Source organism: Penaeus vannamei, chromosome 8 (assembly GCF_042767895.1).
Source record: "Penaeus vannamei isolate JL-2024 chromosome 8, ASM4276789v1, whole genome shotgun sequence".
Taxonomy (NCBI): Eukaryota; Metazoa; Arthropoda; class Malacostraca; order Decapoda; family Penaeidae; genus Penaeus; species Penaeus vannamei.
The window spans coordinates 6815295-6827783 of NC_091556.1; positions in this window are offsets into that span (position 1 = coordinate 6815295).

Genomic DNA, 12489 nt, shown 5'->3' on the forward strand with positions numbered 1-12489 from the left:
CTCCCTTTTCTTCAATCTAAAAATACCAACGAATGAAAGAGTGAGAAAAAAAAAAAAAAACATTTGCACATCCTTGGCAATGACCCGCTCCCCCAGCGCGTAGGTGCCAATTAGTATATTTACCAAGATGAGAAACCACGCTGTCAGACGAACGATTCGTGATTTTTCTTTTTCTTTTCTTCACACCAAACTGTCCATCTCTCTTGTGATTTATACGCAATTTACGTTCGCTCGCTGACTTGCTGGTTTCTGCGCGGTATGATTTACCCCCTGCAGTCGGGAATTCCCCTTTCTGTGAAATACCGACTTATTGAAGCGCTGTTTTGCCCTCGAGAGGTCAGTCAACAAGCAGCGGCTAACCAATCAGGAACACCTCTCGCTTCTCTCTCCCTTTCTTTCTTTCTTGCTTTCTTTTCTCTTCTGTCTCTCTCTCTCTCTCTCTCTGTCTATCTATCTATCTATCTATCTGTCTGTCTTTTTCTCTCTCTATCTGTCTTTCTCTTTCTTTCTCTCTCTCTATCTATCTATATCTGTCTTTTTTCTCTCTCTCTATCTACCTTTCTCTCTCTCTCTCTCTCTCTCTGTGTGTGTCTATCTATCTATCTCTCTCTTTCTTGACGCTTGTTACAACCTATAAAATATACATATATAACTTCAAAACTGTGTTTTTGTTTGTCTCCTTTATTATTGTAGTTATCGGTTTCATGTTTGTTGTTAACATTACCATTATTATTGTCAACATTAGTGTTAGTATTATTATATTTGTTATTGTTATTATGATTAATATCATTTTCATTACTGTTATCATTAATATTTTTGGCATTATCATAATCAGCATTCTTATTATTATTATCATTATCATTATTATTATTATTATTATCATTATCATTATCATTATCATCATCATTACTATTATAATCATTGTTACTATTATTATTATTTTTATCATTATTATCATTATGTTACCATCACTATTTGTTATTACTAGCAGCAGTTGTAGTAATATTAGTAGTATCGTCATAATTTTGATTAAGTAATGTGTTAGATTTCTTTTCTTTTCTTTCTTTATTTTATTTTTTTCTTTTTCTTTTCTTTTCAACTCGGATTATGTGTACATGTAACTAAGCGGAAAATAATGTGTAGGGATGATGACGTAGCAGAGTGTAGTAATCATTCCCTTTCGTCTTTTTTTCTTGTTTTCTTCATCAGTGACGTTTCTCGGATATTTCTCTTACTCACTGCATTCTCATTTTCATATTTTTCCGCGTATTTCCCGTTTACTTTCAAATTTGTTTATATATATATATATATATATATATATATATATATATATATATATATATATATATATATATATATATATATATATATATATTAGTTATGTGTCGTATCCTGGCAGGAGGTTGTTTCCCTTCCTTTTCCTATATTTTTATTTTCTTTGTTTTTATCATTTATCATATATTCTCTCGCCTTTACGCTATTTCTTAGTAATAAAAACAGGGTGTTGGCAGGTAGCAAAAATCTCCCACAGACAGGCAACAGCGAGGTTCCAGACTCCGTTTTCTCCGTTTGTTTACATTGTGATTCGCCGTTTTCTATAAGGGATGGGAGGTCCCTGTGATGACTGTTTTATTTTTTTTATTTTCTTCAGCTTATTACCTGGTAGAAAATAGTAAGATGGAGGAATATTGTTTATGTGCGGTTGTAGTTTGATTGTGTGTGGGTTGTTAGGTCTGGAAAAGGTGGGAAAATTGTTGAGTGGTGAGCAAGTGTGGGAGATGTCGTCCTACTTACCAAGGTTGTCTTCTTTGAGTTTCCTCTCTTTCGTTCCCTCTCTCTGTTTTTCTTCCTCTCTTTATTTATCTGTCTGTCTGTCTACCTTTCTCCCTCATTCTCTCTTGCTATCTATCTGTCTGTCTACTATTCTCTCTCTCGCTATATATCTATCTATCCATCTTTCTCTCTCTCTCCCCCTCTCCTTCCTTCTCTCTCTCTCTCTCTCCTTCCCTCCCTCCCTCTCTCTCTCTTGCCGCCTCCCTTCTCTAATCTATAAATCATAACTGTCTACATTAGTACTATAACACGTAAACATTCTCACGAACCACACGTCAAGGCGGGTGTGTCCATCCGGGATATACATGTGACCTATGACACGAATTTCCGTACGTCATACCTCAGGACATGGGGGTTAAAGGCATATGTAGTTACAAATGTATAAGCTCTTATAGACGTGCATATACGTGTAGATATATTTATGCACACACGCGCATACGCACACGCAAATATACCTCATACTCTTACACATGCACTTCATACTCTCACACAAATACGAACATATCTCATACTCTTACACACACATCTCATCCTCACACACACACAAAAGCATACCGCCTACTCTTACATACACACCTCATACTCACACACATACACACACACACACACACGAACATACACGGACACACGCGCGCGAACGGACGGACATACACACGGACAAACATTCTTTGGCTTACCTCCTGCCCGGTCGGCGGAGCCTAGCTCGTCTCATTCTTGCAGTTGACGCCACACGCTTCAGTGAGGGTCGCCTTTATTTGTGTCGACTGAACACATCAGTTAATTTTTTTTAACCAAAAGAGAAAGAGTGATTTTTTTTTTACTTTGAAGATTGTTGTTTTGATATTATTTATTTAAAAAAAATGGTGGTTTAGTGTTGGTGGATGCTGATTGGGATGTGAATCGTGGAAACATTTTGAAGAATATCAGCAAAAAGTTTTGGAACTTCTACTGCTGCTTGGGTAGGTTATTTTCTGAAGTTGTGGGACTGTTAGAGATTCGAGATTAATAGCAAAAAAAGAAAGAAAAAGAAAAGAAAAGTCTATCTTTTTCTCATCTTCTATCTCTATCTCGGTCTTTCCCTTCCTCTTCATATTTTTCTCTTTATATTTCCCCTCTCTCTCTCTCTCTCTCTCTCTCTCTCTCTCTCTCTCTCTCTCTCTCTCTCTCTCTCTCTCTCTATATATATATATATATATATATATATATATATATATATATATATATACCTCCAACTTTCTGTGTATACACACTCACCACTCAGATATATATATGTAGATAGATAGATAAAAAGATATTTTGACTAACTGACAGATAGATGAATAGGTAAATGGATAGATAGATATAGGTAAACGCATATGAACTAAGCCATGCGTGTTAGTGTGTGGATATCAAAGCAAAAGAGAAGAGGGTATATTGTAAGCGCAGCTGTGAATGCCACAGAACCTCGCATGACCCATAATTGTCGATGCATGACCTTACCCACAGTGTTCTTATCAATGAACTTGCAGCCTTCTATATCTTATTGTGTTATTATTGGTCTAGGTTATTGTCTCCATTTATTTTCCCCTCTGGTAGTGTCTCTAGTCTTCTGCTTGTTTTTTTTTCCCTTTGTTTTATGTCTTTGTGCTTGTTTATTCCTTCCTAGAATTTAAGCAAGCGGGGTGTGACCGGATTGGCACTAGGAAACTATTTTCCAGCAGCGGTGAAAGGATTTTGAGTTTAAGTTGGGAAATTGAAGGGAAGGAGAGAATGGAAAAGAGAAGGAGAGATAGGGGGAGGGAAGAAGGAGAGAAGGGAGGGAAGAGGGAAAGAGAGAAAGGAGGAGAGAGAAAAGGGAGGAAAGAGAGTTGGAGAGAATGGAAGGAAGAGGGAGAGAGAAAAGAGGAAGAGGTAGAGAGTGAGTGATAAGATGGGAGGGGAGAGGGAGAGGCTGATAACAGGGAGAGGAAGAGAAAGACTGAAGGCTGAGGGTAGGGGAGAGAAATGAGAGATGGAAAGGGAGTAAAGAGGCAGAACGAAAAGAAAAGAAAATGAGAAAGTAAGGAGAGGAAAGGATCGAAGGAAGGGAGGGAGAGGAGAGAGAATGAATGAGAGGAGAGGGGAGGGAGAGGAGTAGTAGGTCAGAGAAGGTGGACGTGGAGTGGGGAAAAGAGGCAAAGAAGAAGAAAGAAGAAGAGAATAAGCAACAAGGAAGGAAGGAGAAAGAAGAAAAGAAAGAAATGGAAAGAAAAATAGAAATAAGAAACGAAAGAGAGGGAAAGAGAGACTGAGAAAAGGACAAACGAAAGCCGCGAGACCGGAAGAGGGGAAGGAGGGGAAGAGGGGGGGAGGAGAGGAGGAGAGAAATAAAAAGTCACTTGACAGGATGATGCAAGTGTGCTCGCTTCGGTAAATCCCGGCTTTTATCAGAACGAGTAAAGCCGACGGAGAGAGAGAGGTGGGAGAGGAAGAGATAGAGGAGTGAGTAAAGGACCAGCTTTACTCAGTCTGTCTAGCTCTCTGTCTTTCTCTTTCTATCTCTCTCCTTTCTCTGTCTGTCTGTCTGTCTGTCTCTCTCTCTCTCTCTCTCTCTCTCTCTCTCTCTCTCTCTCTCTCTCTCTCTCTCTCTCTCTCTCTCTCTCTGTCTCTGTCTCTGTCTCTGTCTCTGTCTCTGTCTCTGTCTCTGTCTCTGTCTCTCTCTCTCTCTCTCTCTCTAGCATGCGCGCGCACACACATAAACAAATATATGTGCATATATATATGCGTATGTATACATATATATATATATATATATATATATATATATATATATATATATATATATATGTGTATACATATATATATATATATGTATACATATATATATACATATATATACACATAGATATATATATATATATATATGTGTGTGTGTGTGTGTGTTTGTGTGTGGGTGTGTGTGTGTATGTGTGTGTGTGGGTGTATATGCGGGCGCGCGCGCGTGTGTGCGTCCATGCAGCATTTTGCGTCATAAGGAAAAAACATATATAGGTTATGGGAACACTATGGGAAGCGTATTTATCCTGTCCCGCATACAAACCCAGCAGGAAGGAAACAGGAAAACAATAATATTTCATTTATAAGTCAGCAAAGGCTAGACCCGCCATCCTTAAGATATGTTTATTATCTATCTGTCAGTTTATGCATTTATAGATAGATATGTTTGTGTACATCAAAATATTTTTTTTTTATACACCCGCACACACACACAAGTAGTGACGTACTATTGGTACATCTATCATTACTGCCACCATTACTACTGCTGCCGTTGCCACCATTACTACTTTTACCATTACTACTACCACCGCTACCACCACAACCACTACTTTTACTAGTACTATTACCACTACTACAACTACCACTACTGGCACTACTGCTACTACTACCGCCATTACTACTGCTATCACTGCTATTTCTACCACTACTATTATTACTACTACTGCCACCACTACTGCTGCTACTACCACGGACCATTATGCGACTCATATTGATGGTAAAAATTACCATTATTATTATTACTTCAAATGCCACTTTAAAGAGGTAATTGAATCCCGAGACTTAGAGACTGTCAATATTTATATCGTGTAACTTAGATATACGACAATGCTGCTTGTTCGGTATCTAAAGTACTGATAATATTTCGGATTACTGAAACGAGTAAAGAGATCGGGAATATTAGATAGCGTGTAATATTTCGTAAGAGGGACGTTTCCCTTTTACGAAAGATAACAATATGATAACATTATTGTATTAGGGGGAGAACAGTGAAAAGAAATATATATAAAAATCAGTGATTATGAAAAGAATGTTTCTTTCCTTCTTTCTTCCTTCTCTCTCTCTCTCCATCTCTTCTCTCTTTTCTCCCGCCCCCTCTCTCTCTCTCACTATATATATATATATATATATATATATATATATATATATATATATATATATATATATATGTATATATATATATATCTTCTCTTTCTCTCTATACCTCTCCTTCTCCTCTCTTTCTTTCTTTCTTTCTCTCTCTCTCTCTCTCTCTCTCTCTCTCTCTCTCTCTCTCTCTCTCTCTCTCTCTCTCTCTCTCTATCTATCTCTCTCTCTCTCTCACTCACTCTCTGACAAGGATACTGATAAACATTATGGATCGTTATAGCGGCAAAATAACAATATCTATATGAAACAGTAATTATAGTAATAACGATGAAAATGACAAGTGAAATACAGTTAGCAGCAATAATAATGGTAACATGCATTTAGCCATATATAATTACTATGTGTGTTTAAGTGTAGCTAATGTAAATATAAAAGATATAATGGCAATGAAACGTATTTTACCACTTTATTTAAACAATAGGAACAAAAATTGAATATTATTGAAAATGATTCAAACGCTTTTTAATGGTATGGGGCATTTTGTTATAATATAAGTCAGAAATGTTTGTTTTACTTCCAAAATTTGTAAAAAAAAAAAAAAAAAAAAAAAAAAAAAAAAAAAAAAAAATCGAGAAAATCATACAAGTAATTAATCATCTACCAATTTCTGGCATCTCCCCGAGCGATGACGTCATTACCTCCGCCCCTTTATCTTACGTCTCGCAGTTTGCGTGATATTTTTTTTATTGTGTCTTGTATATATTTAAAGAACGATGTTCCATTGTGTTGTTTGGTCATGCAATATCATCTTCAAAAAAAGAAAAAGTGTATGTCTTCCTACAGCTTCCCATATAACCGGAAAAAAGGGATTAATGCATGCAAAGAAAAAAAAAGAAAAAAGAAAAAAAAGGTCTGTCGCACTTGAAACAACTGATAACTTGGCACGGTATTAGTCCCATTTTGCAGAGGAATATTTTGATAACCATCTGTCATAAGATGGTGTGAAACTTTCTCTGAAATAACGTTCATACCTACTGTTTAACTATCCTTCTAACCATCTAGCAAACTATGTAGCAATATAACAGTCCAACTAACAATTTAACAATTCAACTGTTTAACTATCTGTCTAACCATCTAACAATCCTACTGTTTGACTATCTATCTAACCATCTAACAATCCTCCTGGTTAACTATCTGTCTAACCATCTAATCACCTAACAACCCGACTATCTAGCAATATGACAATCAACTATCTACCTAACAGCCTAACTATCTAACAACACTACTATCTTACAATCCAACTATCTAACGACCCAACTATCTAACAATCCAACTGTTTAACTACCTAACCATCTAATCACCTAACAGCCCAACTATCTAATAATATGACAATCTAACAGCCTATCTAACAGCCCTACTATTTAACAATCAAACTATCTATCTAACAATCCAGCTGTTAAACCATCCATCTAACCATCTAATCACCTAACAACCCAACTAATAATATGACAATTAAACTATCTAACAGCCTACCTATCTAATAGCCCTACTATTTAACAATCCAACTATCTATCTAACAATCAAGTTGTTAAACTATCTAATTAACCGTCTAACAACCCAGTTACCTAACAGTATAACGATCCAACAGTCTATCTAACAACCTAACAATCTATTTAAGAATCTAACTACCAAACATTCCATCTAACAGCCAAACTATTTATTTAATTATCTATCTAACAACTCAACTATATAACTATCCAACAATCCAACTATATACCTATTTAAGAATCTAACTGCTTTATAAATCAACTATAGAACTATATAACAATTTAATCATCTACCAATGTAGCTATCTAACATAATTAACACTCCAGCTTTATAACTATCTAATAATCAGGTTCCTTAGATAATTGGATTATTTTTATTCACTTTATTGTTATTATATTATTAATCTATTTATCAACAGTGACAGGTCCGGTATTATAATGAATATCAACATCACTGTGATTATCAGCATCATCATTAATATCATAAAATATGACATTAGTAGAATTATGTTGGTGACAGATATAAATATTACAAATACGAAAATGACGAAAAGGAAAGACATTCTAAAACTTCAAAGATGAAAATCTAAATTCAAATTTACTCAGTTCGTCTTTTCATTTCGTTGGTTTGTCAGTTTTACTAACTGCTTCATCTTTTCAGTGTTCTTCCTTTATCTTCTATCGGCTTATTACTTTTTTTTCGTTTTGTTTTTTTCCCTTTTTTTCTTATTTTCCTGACAGCTATCCACTTTGTTTCCATTTTCTTTTTCCTATGACGTTCCCCTTTATTCTCTTTTTTTCACGTATACCTTTTCTTTATTCCTTCTTTTCTTTTTTTTCCTTTTCCCACCTTTTTTTCCTTTTATTGATTTTCCTCCTTTTTAAGAGAGAAGGAAATGGGGATAAAGGAGAGAGGGAGAGGGAGAGAGAGAGAGAGAGAGAGAGAGAGAGAGAGAGAGAGAGAGAGAGAGAGAGAGAGAGAGAGAGAGAGAGAGAGAGAGGGAGAGAGAGGAGGGGGCAGGAAAGGAGGGAGAATGAGAGAGAGAGGGGCAGAATCATAAAGTGACGGAACCATAGATTTAAAAAAAAAAAGAAGAGAGAAAGCCAGCAATAAAACAAGACGAGACTAATTAAACGACACAAAACTAGATAGAGACCAAAAATAAACAGATAAATGAATAGTAAATTATAATTAAACAAAGGAGAGAGAAAATAAAAGACTTAGACATAAATACCCATGGCCCTTACCCATGTCTTAGACCCATATCCAGTTCTACAGTAAACAAGGGGTTCACTGAAGCTCAAATAACACGCATACTTCAATGGTTATTATTTCATACTTTTAGCTCTCTCACGTTCACATTTTTCAGACTTGGAGTGGGTAGGCAAAAGAGAGAGAGAGAGAGACAAGAGGGGGGGGGGGATAGGTAGATAGAGAGGGAGAGAGAGAGAGAGAGGGAGGGAGAGAGAGAGAGAGAGAGAGAGAGAGAGAGAGAGAGAGAGAGAGAGAGAGAGAGAGCCAGGGGGGGGGTGGGGATAGGTAGATAGATAGGGGAAGAGAGAGAGAAGGGGGATAGGTAGAAAGAGAGGGAGAGAGAGAGCGAGGAGGGGGTAGGGATAGGTAGATAAATAGGGGAAGAGAGAGAGAGAGAGAGAGAAGGAGGATAGGTAGATAGATAGGGGAAGAGAGAGAGAGAGAAGGGGGATAGGTAGATAGATAGGGGGAGGGAAAGAGAGAGAGAGGGGGATAGGTAGATAGATAGGGGGGTGGGGGAGGGAGGGAGGAAGGGAGAGAGAGAAAGGAAGGGGATAGGTAGATGGACAGGAGAAGAGAGAGAGAGAGAAGGGGGATAGGTAGATAGATAGGGAGAGAGAGAGACAAAGAAAGAGAGAGAGAGAGGAGGGGGATAGGTAGATAGATAGGGGGAGGGAGAGAGAGAGAGAGAAGGGGAATAGGTAAGATAAGGGGTGAGGAAGAGAGAGAGAGATAGGAGGGGGATGATTAGATAAGAGGAGGGAGAGAGAGAGGAGGGGGATGGTTAGATAGATAGGGAGAGAGAGGAGAGCTAGGGTGTAGGCTGAGAAGGATAGAGGGGGCATAGGATAAGAGGGAAAGAGGGAGGGAGGTAGAACAAGAAAAAAAAGAGAGACAGAGAAAATGAGAGAAAAAAAAGAAAGAGAAACTAAGACAGACAAACAGACAGACAGGCAGACAGAAACAGAAACAGACAAACAAACAGACAGGCAGACAGAAACAGAGACAGACAAACATACAAACCACAAAAATGTTATAGAGTGGTTAAAGTAACTCTCTGTGGAACGAGACTCCTTTCACGTCAACGTCAAAGTAGAATTTCTGGAAACACTTCCTTACATTGCGTTTTATCTGTCCCCGCGTGTGAATGTTTTGAGGAATCCACACACACTCACACACACACACACACACGCACGCACACGCACACGCACACGCACACGCACACGCACACGCACACACACACACACACACACACACACACACACACACACACACACACACACACACACACACACACACACACACACACACACACACACACACAAACACACATATACACGCACACGCACACACACACATACACACACGCGCACACGCACACGCACATACACAGGCACACATACACATATACACATAGAGACAGACAGAGAGAGAGAGATAGAGAGAGAGAAGGACGGGAAGGACAGGAAGAGAGGAAGAAAAAGAGAGAGATAGGGGAAAAAGAGATGAGAAATGACATAAGCAGAGAGAAATGAGATAGATGAGAATGAGAGAACAAAAACAAAACAAAAAAAAACTATCAAATCCATGATAAAATAAACATAAACAAAAACAAAATAACATTGATACTATTTAACACTCCTCCCCCCCCCCCCCAAAGAAAATAAAGACAATAAACAAATGATAATGATAATGAAAGGTAATAATACACAAATAGACCCAAACAAGTACAATCTACATCCCTGGCTTTTGTTGTTGTTTTTGTAAATTCGTGGTATCTATGACGTCATTGAAGTCAACAAAAAACTTTGAGGCCCAGACATTCAATATTTTTTTTTATTATCTATTTTTTTTATCTATTTGTTTACCTATCTATCTGTCTATCTATCAATCCCGTCTAATTATTCAATTATTTGTCTATTTATGTATTTACTAATCCACTTGTTGATTTATTGTATTGTTTAATCATTTATATATTAGCTGATTAATCTGTCCATCTGTTTATTTATTCATTTATATATCTATCTGCATATTTATTCATTTATATGTTGATGATTAAAATTATTACTAATTATCAGTTATCAGTTATTATTTATGATCATTAGTGTTTATGATTACGACTATGATAATTGCAGGAATGATGAAGATTATCATTATTATCATTATTAGTAGTAGTATTATCACTATTATATTATTATTATTATTATTATCATTATTATTATTATTATTATCATTGTTATTATTTATATTGTTTTCATTTGTATTATCATCAGTATTATGATCATTACTGTTGTTGTTGTTGATATCGTTTATATCGTTATAATCATTATTGCGCAATTTATTGTTATCATGATTATTACTATGAACATCATTATTGTTATAATTGTCATAAATGTTGCTTTATTATATAATTATTATTCTCATTACTATTACTATTGCTATAGTTTACCATACTGATATAAGTATATATATAATGTTTGCAAGTTCTTATCCATTAGTGGCTTTACTATCTTATAACTGGTGATGTTTTTGTTATTATTGTGAATTTAAGTAATATTATAACGATTATCGCTGTCTTCGATACTTTCCAAAGCACTATTGTTATCTGCATTATCAATTGTTTGTTGATTTTTTTGTAGTTCCCGTTTTACATTTTCTTTAATAATACTGTTGTTATACTCTCTAAGGTAGATTTGTGTATTTTATAGGAAAATTAATTTCTTTCTTCTTAAGAGATAATGCTTACGTAAATAGGAGTTGATATTCATTTGTGATATGTATATCATGATAAAAGATGTAAACTCATGAATGATAAAGAAAAAGGGAAAAAAAGAAAAGTATCCACAGTTAGTAGCACTGCCTGTTAGTAATTATTAATGTTGGAGTACTTTTGGTAACAACAATAACAACAGTAGTATTAGTAAAACTTCAACAACAGTAATATCAACAACAGTAACAGTGCATCTCCGAAATAATGTTATTAGTTATGACATCATTAACAACAATAACTGTGCGACTTTTTATTAATGCAATGATTAGGAAGAAAATATTCATAGTAATAATAGTGATTTCTCTCTCTCGAATTTACACATGGGAGTATGTCTTAACCCTAGTTATGAAAGATGGTATGGTGAGATATAGTCGTCCATCATACACTATTTCAGGACGTGATTCCCAGAAAATGTATGATTTATTTTCTGAGTAGTGTCCGAAAGGAGGTGTCATTATAAAGGTACAATACATGCAATACCTACTTCCCACGTGTGTCCACGTCTAGACCTCGTGGGTGAAGCGAGGGGCAGTGAGCGTGGGGCACGCACATGGCGCCCCTGCCACACCACGAGGCCTAGATGTGGACACACGTGGGAAGTAGGTATTGCATGTATAGTTAAGTCACATACACAAGAATAACGATATATGAAGAACGGCGCTGGGTGGATCCCCCGGCTGGGCGCCGGGAGGGCAACTCAGGTCAGAAGCGGTCACTGAGAAGGTCGTTGAGGGTGTGAGACTGGGTCAAGATTGGCCTCCCTTTTATCCGGCCAGATGGGGCGCTAGGGGCGCAAACAGGCGTGGGTGAAGTGAGGGGCAGTGAGCGTGGGGCACGCACATGGCGCCCCTGCCACACCACGTGGTCTAGATGTGGACACACATGGGAAGTAGGTATTGCATGTATTGTACCTTTGTAGTCATAGCTCAGTGGTAGAGCGCTGGCTTTGCAATCGCATGATCCTGGGTTCGCGCCGGCTGCCCCTCTCAGTCGACTCAGCTGTGAATGAGTACTGGTATGCTGACGTCAGCATACTGGGGTCAAAGTCGGGGCGGAGAGGAACTGTGGCCACCCTACCGCATCATCCTGCAGCTTAGTAAACATGTTTCTCTTCAAAACATGTCCCTTACGTCCAGATGGATATGGGACCAACTTCGAAGGTTCGAGATGGTTGTTGACAGATATAACCTCTACGCCACGAT